The sequence below is a fragment of the Diceros bicornis genome, chromosome 8 (assembly GCF_020826845.1).
Source record: "Diceros bicornis minor isolate mBicDic1 chromosome 8, mDicBic1.mat.cur, whole genome shotgun sequence".
In the NCBI taxonomy this organism is placed as follows: Eukaryota; Metazoa; Chordata; class Mammalia; order Perissodactyla; family Rhinocerotidae; genus Diceros; species Diceros bicornis.
In genome coordinates, this window is record NC_080747.1 from 12,174,665 (window position 1) to 12,186,705 (window position 12,041).

General features: G+C 38.1%; 1 long non-coding RNA gene across 2 annotated transcripts; it reads right to left on the bottom strand.

The window, feature by feature from the left end:
- Positions 1-6,445: 6,445 nt before the first annotated feature.
- Positions 6,446-12,023, bottom strand: LOC131409487 (uncharacterized). Of its 2 annotated transcripts, XR_009220936.1 has the most exons (3): positions 11,716-12,011; positions 9,833-9,905; positions 6,446-8,275 (listed from the first exon to the last, which is right to left on the bottom strand). It is a non-coding gene; the product is annotated as an uncharacterized LOC131409487 (long non-coding RNA). The 2 variants fall into 2 exon arrangements; XR_009220935.1 differs by having other exon boundaries at positions 6,446-9,905; positions 11,716-12,023.
- Between the last annotated feature and the right edge of the window lie 18 nt (positions 12,024-12,041).

Genomic DNA, 12,041 nt, shown 5'->3' on the forward strand with positions numbered 1-12,041 from the left:
TCCTATAAATCTTTGTTCTGGGTCACTTACTTGGAAACAATTTGATGCTTTCAGATGTTGCTTTAAACATAAGGCAAGACAGAACAGTGCCCGGCATAGGGCCAATTATTCCCCACAACTGAGGCAGGATCCTTCTATGTACTTTACCCAATGCTCCGTGAACGATGTTTTTCCAGTCTGTCTTATGGGAACAGCCATTATTCCCAGACATCTCTGAGCTGGACTCTATTACATCTAAAACTTTTGGGTGGTCCTTTCCTTGGCCTCAGGTAATTTCTTTACCTGCATGCACTGATCAGTACTCACCTGAAAACTGAAGGGAGATTCTTCAGATTATTCCAGAGTTCTCTTGTGTGCAGCAATCTCTCCACTAGTACTCTGTGCTGCAAACGGTAGCTGCCTTGGTTTCACGAGACTCTCAGCTCTGTCTCATCAAATCAGGGATCCCACCAGGCTCTCCCTGTGTTCCCCTCTCCCTGTGCTATGACCTGGAAACTCTCTCAAGGCAATTAACTGGAGCAATCATAGAACTCAACTTGTTTGTTTCCTCTTGCTCAGGGTTCATGTCCTTTATTGCCTATTCTTCATTGCCTGATGTCCAGTGTCTTTAAAAACATTGTTTCCTATATTTTGTCTATTTTTTTTTTTACTCTTTCTCGCCTGTCTCAAACTTTTAACCACTACATCCCAGAAGAAAACATTTGATGCATTCAAGAAAAATATCTGGATAGATTCATTTGCTTTACAAAACTCTGAATCAAAAATTGAGTTATAGCTGGTAACTAAAGAATACGAAATATTACAGCTTACTTTTCAAAACACTAAAGAATGATTATGAGACATAAATTTATCATTCTTTTGGATGAAATACGACTGTCCATTGCAAAGTAGAATTAATGTAGTACTACTTATTAGTATTTTTAATGCTTAATCAAATTAAAAACAAAGGAAAGAAACAGGGTTAATAGAGCATTAGATATGTGAGAATCGCCCTTGTGTATCTCAGAATGGAATGAACTTATAGATAGATAGCATACTAATCACGTTAAGTAAAATGTCCCCGAATTTTTATTTATATTGTGCTTATTTGGGATTATTTCTCTATGTTTCATTTAAATATTAGGGAAATTGTATGTGATCATACATTTTTTTTCTTACAAAGTAAAGGTATCATTTCATAAAACTTTTATTTTAGTCATAAAACCTTCCTTTTTCCCTATAAGCTGCTTTGTTTCTACAGTGTTAGAAAATGATCAAGATAATGGCTTTTAATGATAAATTTGTCATATACCTACTATCATTGTCTTTGCAAATTCCCATCAGTTCACTGAAAGTCACTGAAAAAGAAAGCAGTGAACCTGCCACTACAGACTACTGTTACACAACAAACAGATGAAGCAACTCTAAGGTATTTCCCAGCCTAGTGAAGTGGAACCAGGCTTGTACACGATTTTTTCGCATCACTGATTTCACAGCATCTGTTCAGTTGTGTAAGCTGCAGAAGAAGGTAACTTCCTCAAGTTTTCACTTCCTATATATTTTGTTACATAATTTTCTTCAAATTAATATTAACTTACAGTTAATATTTATAAGACAAGTAGAAACTAAATGAGAAACAAAGCATACCAGTATAAAAAAAAAACAAAAAAGAGGTGAACAAATACCACAAATAAAAATTTAGGACCAAATAACCAACTACTATAGTAGCCTATAAAGATTTGCTTGCCTTCTTCCTATCCTGGATTTACCAGGCTTCAGGCTTAGTTCCCATCTAAGGCCCCTCTCTGACTATTTCTTAGCTGTCACACTGGCAGTACAAAAAACCAGAACTCGAGTTGAAAGTTTACTATGTACTATGTCTTACCTTCTCAGTTCCAAAAACTCTACTTGGACAGGCAGAAATGCCATCCTGACCACCTCTAACAGACTTTCTGATGCACAAATAGCTTCAGCTAAAAGTAAATATAACTGAGACAAAATTTTAAAAGTAGTGGAAGGTGGAAAAGAGCCCTACTTGTATTAAATTAGCTGTTTTGCCTTTGGCAAATATTTAACTCTCTGGGCCTTAGTTTCCTTATCTGTAAAAACAGCGAGGTTAGAGGTGATAAGACAACAGAGGAACACAGCTTATGGAAATTATATCATTGCTTTATAATTCTTATTTCATATATTAGGATACTTTCAAAATATTATTGAAGCCTTTCACCTCCTGATATGAATGCAATAGAATATAAAGCACGATATAAGAAGTATTTTTGTCTCCCTCCCTGAAAAAAAGTCAAACTTTAATCTAGTCAATCATCTACACTAAACTATCAGTTTATAGGAAATATACATGACAGAATTGGTTGAGTGATAGTATGAGGATGAAATCAGCCAAATCCAGAACATGGGACATTCAACTAGAAAAATGAAGCAATCTCTACAACAAATAAATGTCCAGGAAAAAAAGGAGATGAGAGGCTATTACATATTAAATAAAGAGACATAAGAAATATCAATCAAATGAAATGTATGGACATAGTTTAGATCTTAATTCAAAGAAACAAGTTTGAAAAATCATCTTTTTGAGAAAATCAAAGAAATCCTAACACTGGATATTAGATGAAATATTATGATAGCCAAGATTTGCTTTAAAATAATTCTGGCTGAGAGTGGGGTGGGGTACATGAAGTGTGTTTATGTGGCAGGGGCAGGCGGTGGGGGGCGAGGGGGTAGAAGAGGAATGGAACCAAAATTGGCCAAATATTGATAATGGTTGAAACTAGCAGTTGGGTTGTTGGGTTCATTTTACTATTCTCTACTTTGAAAATTTTCATAATAGTAAAAAAAAGTATGACTTTCAAATCTATTAACTTTATATATGTTACCTGATATATCACTAGTCCTTCTTGAAGAAATGGAATTCTCTGAGCTAAGTACAAAATCTTAAAACAAACAAAAAGACAAAAAAAGTAGTCATTAAAGACAATATAATTATCTAACAAGTGATGCATTCTTTTTTTTTTTTTAATTTTTTGTTTATTGCAGTAACATTGGTTTATAACATTGTAAAAATTTCAGGTGTACATCATTGTACTTCTATTTCTGCATAGATTACATCAGGTTCACCACCAAAATACTAATTACAACCCATCACCACACACATGTACTGAATTATCCCTTTCACCCTCCTCCCTCCCCCCTTCCCCTCTGGTAACCACCAATCCAATCTCTGTCCCTATGTGTTTGTTTATTGTTGTTATTATCTACTACCTAATGAAGGAAATCATGCGGTATTTGACCTTCTCCCTCTGACTTATTTCACTTTGCATTATACCCTCAATGTCCATCCATGATGTCACAAATGGCTGGATTTCATCGTTTCTTATGGCTGAGTAGTAGTCCATTGTGTATATATACCACAGCTTCTTTATCCATTTGTCCCTTGATGGGCACTTAGGTTGCTTCCAAGTCTTGGCTATTGTGAATAACGCTGCAATGAACACATGGGTGCATGTACCTTTACAAATTGGTGTTTTCAAGTTCTTTGGATAAATACCCAGCAGTGGGATGGCTGGATCATATGGTAGTTCTATCCTTGATTTTTTGAGGAGTCTCCATACTGTTTTCCATAGTGGCTGCACCAGTTTGCAGTCCCACCAGCAGTGTATGAGAGTTCCCTTCTCTCCACATCCTCTCCAACACATGTTGTTTCCTGTCTTGTTAATTATAGCCATTCTGACGGGCGTCAGGTGATATCTCATTATAGTTTTGATTTGCATTTCCCTGATAGTTAATGATTTTGAACATCTTTTCATGTGTCTGTTGGCCATCTGTATATCTTCTTTGGAGAAATGTCTGTTCAGGTCCTTTGCCCATTTTTTAATTGGGTTGGTAGTTTTTTTGTGGGTAAGATGCATGAGTTCTTTATATATTTTGGAGATTAAGCCCTTATCAGAAGTATGGTTTGCAAATATCTTCTCCCAATTGTTAGGTTGTCTTTTCGTTTTGCTGATGGTTTCCTTTGCTGTGTAGAAGCTTTTCAGTTTGATGTAGTCCCATTTGTTTATTTTTTCTATTGTTTCTCTTGCCCGGTCAGACGTGGTGTTTGAGAAGATGTTGCTAAGACTGATGTTGAAGAGCGTACTGCCTATGTTTTCTTCTAGAAGTTTCACAGTTTCAGGTCTTACATTCAAGTCTTTAATCCATTTGGAGTTAATTTTTGTGTATGGTGTAAGGTAAGGGTCTACTTTCATTTTTTTTCATATGGCTATCCAGTTTTCCCAACACCATTTGTTGAAGAGACTTTCGTTTCCCCATTGTATGTTCTTGGCTCCTTTGTCAAAGATTAGCTGTCCATAGATGTGTGGGTTTATTTCTGGGCTTTCGATTCTATTCCATTGAACTGTGTGTCTGTTTTTGTGCCAGTACCATGCTGTTTTGGTTACTACAGCTTTGTAGTATATTTTGAAATCAGGGAGTGTGATACCTCCAGCTTTGTTCTTTTTCTCAGGATTCCTTTAGCTATTCGGGGTCTTTTGTTGTTCCATATAAATTTTAGGATTCTTTGTTCTATTTCTGTGAAAAATGTTGTTGGAACTTTGATAGGGATTGCATTGAATCTATAGATGGCTTTAGGAAGTATGGACATCTTAACTATGTTAATTCTTCCAATCCAAGAGCACGGAATATCTTTCCATTTCTTTGTGTCTTCTTCAATTTCTTTCAGAAATGTTTTATAGTTTTCGGTGTACAGATCTTTCACCTCTTTGGTTAAGTTTATTCCTAGGTATTTTATTCTTTTTGTTGCAATTGTAAATGGGATGGTATTAATTCCTCATTCTGCTACTTCGTTGTTAGTGTACAGAAATGCAACTGATTTTTGTATGTTGATTTTGTATCCTGCAACTTTACCATATTCGTTTATTACTTCTAAAAGTTTTCTGGTGGATTCTTTGGGGTTTTCTATATATAAAATCATGTCATCTGCAAATAGTGACAGTTTCACTTCTTCCCTTCCAATTTGGATCCCTTTTATTTCTTTCTCTTGCCTGATTGCTCTGGCTAGGACTTCCAGTACTATGTTAAATAGGAGTGGTGACAGTGGGCATCCTTGTCTGGTTCCTGTTCTTAGAGGGATGGCTTTCAGTTTTTCACCATTGAGGATGATATTAGCTGTGGGTTTCTCATATATGGTCTTTATTATGTTGAGGTACTTTCCTTCTATACCCATTTTATTCAGAGTTTTTATCATAAATGGATGCTGTATCTTGTCAAATGCTTTCTCTGCATCTATTGAGATGATCATGTGATTTTTATTCTTCATTTTATTAATGTGGTGTATTACGTTGATTGATTTGTGAATGTTAAACCATCCCTGCACAAGTGATGCATTCTATATCTGTTAAGAAAATAAACCACGGGGGCTGGCCCCGTGGCGTAGCGGTTAAGTGCGCATGCTCCGCTGTGGCGGCCCAGGTTCAGATCCCGGGCGCGCACCAATGCACCGCTTGTCAGGCCATCCTGTGGCAGTGTCCCATATAAAGTGGAGGAAGATAGGCACTGATGTTAGCCCAGGGCCAGTCTTCCTCAGCAAAAAGAGGAGGATTGGCATGGATGTTAGCTCAGGGCTGATCTTCCTCACAAAAATAAAAAAAAAAAAAAAAAGAAAAGAAACCACGGAAACTTTAAAATTAATACACTCAGTCAGCTTCAACAATTATCAGTTCATGGCCCATCTTTTTTCATCTAAAACCCCATCCAAGATACCCCAAAAGCCCCGGTCCCACCCTAGAAATGGCTTTTTAAAAAGGCTCTAGTGAGCCTTTAGACTTTGGTTTTTACTGAGTTGCCTTGAAAGGAATTTTATTATAGTCTTTGGAGCAACCATTTCCTATGCTTAAATATGCTTGAAAACACTTAGCTCTACTCTCCACCATTGACAGATTCAAGATCATGCACATAATGATTGATAAATTATATATATCATTTAAAACAAAAAATTTTCAATTATTACCAAATATCAAGATTTGTCAGAAAACCACAGTAATTAAGACAATGTGATGTTGATTTAGAGGTAGACAAAAATCATAGTTACAACAGAATAGTGACCAGAAAGAGAACCACACAGTATGCAGAATTGATGTATGACAGCTGCCATTGTTGATCAGCTGGGAAAAAAAGACTATTCAATAAATAGGCTGAGACAACTGTTATTAATATGGGGAAATGAGATTATACATCTACCTCAAACCAAACATTAAAAAAAAATCAATTCCAGGTAGATTAAGGATGCAAATATAAAACATTCAGAAAAAAATATGAGTATATCTTTTTTTACTCTGGAGGTTGGGAAGAACTTCTTAAACATAAAAGAGGACAGGCCATTACAGGATAAATCGTACTTTCATTAAAGTTAACTCCTATCCATCAGTAAGAAAAAAAACAAATAGCACAACAGAAAAGTAGACAAAGATATAATAGGCATTTTATTGATATAGTAGACAAAGATATAACAGGCATTTTATTGATACAGAAACAAGAAACATATGAAGATATGCAACTCTCAGTTATCAGGAAAATACAACTAAAATGACAAGATTCCATTCCTCTCCAATCAGACTGGAAAAAGTCAAGTCTCACAGTATCAGGTTTGGGCAAGGATGCAGAACAAGAATTCTCATACACTGCCAGTAGGATTGTAAATCGGTCCAACCACTTTAGAAAAATATCAGCAATACTAATTAAGTTGAACATGTGCATAATTCTACCATCTAGCAATTCTAACTGTATTAGTTTGCTAGGGCTGCCATAACAAAAACACTATAGACTAGGTGGCTTAAACAACAGAAATTTATTTTCTCAGTTTTGGAGGCTAGAAGTCCAAGAGCAAGGTGTGGGCAGGTCTGGTTTCTTCTGAGGCCCCTGCCCTTGGCCTGCAGATGTCCTCTTGTAGACGTCCTCATGTGGCCTTTCCTCTCTGCATGCACGTGTCCAGTGTGTCTCTGTATGTCCTGATTTTCTCTTCTTATAAAGACACTAGTCACACTGAATTAGGGCCTCCCCCAAAGGCCTCATTTTAACTTAATTACTTCTTTAAAGGCCCTATCTCCAAATGCAGTCACATTCTGAGGCATCAAGAGTTAGGGCTTCGACATGAATTTTGAGGAAACACAATTCAGCCCATAACATTACCTCTAGGCATATTAGCCAGAGAAACTTTTGCACATGTTTGAGAAAGGTGATAACAGTTTAGTTTATAACAGTAAACATATACTTTTTTTCAAGAGTCCCTTTCAACCACACCTGAGTTTATGCTAATGAGGTGACTCCTACAGGGTTGGGAGCCCTAGATAGCTTCAGGATGGAGGCTATAAAAACTAGCCAGGTGACTATAGGGCTGAAACTTTCAGGCTCATCCTGATTTCCAGGGAGGGGAAAAGTATTAGAGACTGAGTTCAATCAAATAGCCAGTGACTTAATCAATCATGCCTACTCAATGAAATCCCATAAAAATCCCTGAAACAACCAGGCTCAGGAAGCTTTCAGGTTGGTGAATACACCAATGTGCTGGGAGGGTGACATGCCCAGACAGGCCATGGATGCTCTGCACTCCCTTCTTCCCATATTTTGCCATATGTATCTCTTCCATTTGGCTGTTCCTCAGTTGTATCCTCTACAATAAAACTGTAATAGTAAGTGTAGCACTTTACTGAGTTCTGTCAAGAGTCAGTCTAGAGAATTATCACCCCAGAGGGGAATCCCTGAATTTGTAGTCAGCTGGGTAGAAGTACAGGTTGCTTGGGGATACCCAAATCTTGTGGTTGGCATCTGAAGAGGGGGGCAGTCTTGTGGGACTGAGCCCTCCTTGACCTATGGGTCTGCTCTAACTCTGAGTAGTTGAATTATGGGACACCCAGTTGGTGTCAGAGAATTGCTGTTGGAACTACATATTTTTGAATGGGGGGTATGTGTGTGTATCATATCTCTTCTCTCACTATTATATATTCAATAAGGAAAATTCAACTACTGTGCATTTAAAAATCAAAGAAAAAAAACTATGAAGTTGCACATACCTTTAACCATGGGGCAGTCACTACCAATAGGTCTTAAGTCTCGAAAGAGCCAGGACTACCTGTATTCACATATCTGGAATTTTATCTTTTGGTATAATAAGAGCTTCATTAATTTTATATACAAAATATCAATCCAGGCATTTTCCAGCATATTTCCCAAGAACTTATTTAGAATCTGGTACACTAAAAATTGAACTTCATTGCTATTTGCCTCAGTCCTGAAAAAAAGAAAAATCAAACATATTCCCAGGTTGCATTGTAATCACAACCATCTGATTTCCCTAAGTTCAGAATTCAAGACTTTAATAATTCATAAGGAAGATACAATTCATGCAAAAAAGAGAAGCTATAATGATAATTTCATACATAGGTATGCTAAATATACATTTAATATAGTCTCAAAATAATCCTTGTCTGAAATATTTGCCAAATAACAAGAATGCAATAATTTTTGTACCAAAAAAATGGTCTTTTAACTTCCTTCCTAAGTAAAGCACTCATTTAAATATATTTACCTGAAGCTCGTTCTTTTTTTTTTTTTTTTTAATTTTATTTTATTTATTTTTCCCCCCAAAGCCCCAGTAGATAGTTGTATTTCATAGCTGCACATCCTTCTAGTTGCTGTATGTGGGACGCGGTCTCAGCGTGGCCAGAGAAGCAATGCTTCGGTGCACACCCGGGATCCGAACCCAGGATGCCAGCAGCGGAGCGTGCGCACTTAACCGCTAAGCCACGGGGCCGGCCTCCCTGAAGCTGGTTCTTAATTTTTTTTTTTTTTTTTTGTGAGGAAGATCAGCCCTGAGCTAACATCCATGCTAATCCTCCTCTTTTTGCTGAGGAAGACCGGCTCTGAGCTAACATCTATTGCCAATTCTCCTCCTTTTTTTTTTTTTTCCCCAAAGCCCCAGTAGATAGTTGTATGTCGTAGTTGCACATCCTTCTAGTTGCTGTATGTGGGACGCGGCCTCAGCATGGCCGGAGAAGCAGTGCGTCGGTGCACGCCCAGGATCCGAACCCAGGCCGCCAGTAGCGGAGCACGCGCACTTAACCGCTAAGCCACGGGGCCGGCCCGGTTCTTAAATTTTTTTAATTGAAGCTAGCATTATCTAATAAATCAGCTTTTAATCGTAATCATTTTATCCCACAGAAAAAGATAATATTTATAAGGTCACTTTGATATGACATAAATACATGTGTGTGTGTGTGTGTATATATATATATATATATATACTATAAATTTATTTATATTTAGACACCTAGCTGTTTTTTCTCTAAATTATACAAGTCCTTAAGTCCTCAATCCAGTAAATTTTTAAGTGATGCAAACACTCACTACGAATGTTAACAAAAATTGACAAAACTTCCAAAATACTTCCAAGAACAAAGTACAATAATTAAAATAATTTGAAATGTCACTGTCTTCATCTTTCTTCTGTTTGGTTAAAAGAAGTAACAAACTACTGCAAATTCTATTTCTCACTCTGCTGCAGGTTCATATTTACAGACCATCCTAGCATATTAAAAGCACAAACAAATGTCTCTTGAAAAAATGTTTTATTGACCACCAGAAATACAAAACAAATCCTTCACAAACTACATTGATAAAAGTCTTTATCCCCAGCACTAACCTAAAATTCTCAGAAATATTAGCAATTGCTCATCAAACTAAAATCTTTACTCTTTTATAACTCTTAATTATCCATCCAGAAGAAGAAATAATTGAGGAAAGTAGACTTTTTGAGTAATCATTTACCTATGTGTCTCTTGTTTTTGACTTCTGTCGTGGAGCAAGGCAGCATAGATTTTGATCACAAAAGATTCTTTTGCTTCTTCCACATATTCTTGAATCTATTTAGAAAAATGTAACAAAGGTACTGTTCAGTTAAAAAAAAGACAAACAAAAAACCCCCACTGGTCTCAATTCAACACTGCCTTTTATAATTAAGCCTTCCTATCACACAGCAATTTCTTTTCGATAGGTATGTTACCATTCTAACTCATATTCTCAAATTGCTCAAAATTTTACTTACAAATTTTATCTATCAAAAAACATCCTCCCAATTATATTCTAGCCAGCCCTGGTGATCCAGTGGTTAAGATTCGGCGCTCTCACCGCTTCAGCCTGGGGTTTGTCTCCTAGGCAGGGAACCATACCACCCGTCTGTCGGTTGTCATACTGTGGTGGCTGCATGTTGCTGTGATGCTGAAAGCTAAGCAACCGGAATGTCAAATACCAGCAGGGTCACCCATGGTGGACAGATTTCAGTGGAGATTCCAGACCAACACTAAGAAGAAAGACCTGCCCACCCACTTCTGAGAAAATTGGACATGAAGACCCTATGAATGGCAGGGGAGCACTGTCTGATACAGCACCTGAAGGTGCGAGGGTTCAGCTCTGCTGTCCACAGGGTAGCTAGGAGTCGGAATCTACTCAACGACACGAACAACAAAATGATATTCTAGTTCTAGTTCTTCCCAACTCCCCTCAAAAAAAAAGCAGTCTCTCTCATACTCTGCTGATGGAAGCGTAGAAGGGACCACTCTATGAAGGGCAACTATCAATATTTATCACATTTACAAATACATTTCCTCTTTGATCTGGCAGTTCTCTGCAGAGAATCTGACAGTTAACCTTGAAAATGTAGGAAATGACCTGTATTCATTAAAGTACTGCTCCTCATATCTAAAGACTGGAAATGACACAAGTGTCCATCTATAGGGTATTGGCTATAAATTGGAGTATATCCACAAAATGGGCTATGTGACAGCTTAAAAAGAATGAGGAAGTTTAATTAAATAGTGATAAGAAGGAATATCCAGAATATACTGTTAAGTGAAAAAAGAAAAGTGCAGAACAATGCAGAGAATAGTGAAGGAGGAATGGGGGGAAATAAGAATACGTTTTTGCATTTGCTGGTATCTGCATGAAGATTGGAAGGATAAAGAAGAAACGACTGAAACACGATTCCCTGTAGAAGACGGAGAGGAACAGGACTGGATGGAGACTGCAGGGAGCGAGTCTTCTCAGCGCGTTTCCTTTTACGTAGTTTGACTGAGCCGTGTAAAATAAATATTTACTAATCAAAACATAGTTTAAGAAAGCCAGTGGGACCAGCAAAATGTTTTAAGAAATGCATCTGTGTGTAATCCTGCAGGTAAAAAAAGTCGTAGCCTAAGGTAAAGAAATGCTGACACAGTCCTGTGACCTCTGCGAGTTGAAATGAAAACTTGTCTCTAACTTTCATCTATTTCTTTAAATTATAATCAAAGGCACTACAATCAAAGGCAAGAAAAACAGTCGGTTTGTAACAAAGATGCACTTACTGACACTGACTTATTTTGTTAATAATTGTTTTGTTAAAATCACTACAGATTTTAACAGAAATACAATATATACATTTAATATATCTTAATCTATTTAATGAGATGCAGATTTATGTTAAAAATCAGTGAACTGCTAACCCAAAGAGACACAAGACTCCTATGATTAAATACAAAACGGTTCCCTAAATAAGTAAACGAGGTAAAATGATAGTAAAGGTCAAAATTGTAATTCTGTCACACAGACTGAAGACTACGTCCGCGCGCACAGGTGGACCGGCTGGCCGGGGAGGGCGGGGCGGCGGGGCGCCCGGGGCCGCGGGCCGGCCGCGCTTACCAGGCCGTAGGTGCGGCTCAGCGCCCTCACCAGCTTCGCCCGGTTCTGGTGCGGCTGCTGCGCCAGCTGAAAGGCCTCCTTCACCGACAGCAGCCTCTTCTCCACCCCCATGGCGCCGGGACCCCGCTGGGACGAGCCCTGTCCGCGCTCGGCTGCAGCTGCCGGACCGACCACGGGCCGAGTCTCCACGGAATCGCCTCAAGCTACAGTCAGCCGGCCGCGGAGAGCCCACGGCGCGGTTACCGCCAGACTGTTTAAATTACTCCCGCGGGAGACGGAAATACCGCGAGACTGCCCGGAGAGCATCGGGAGGCGAAAAAGTGGCA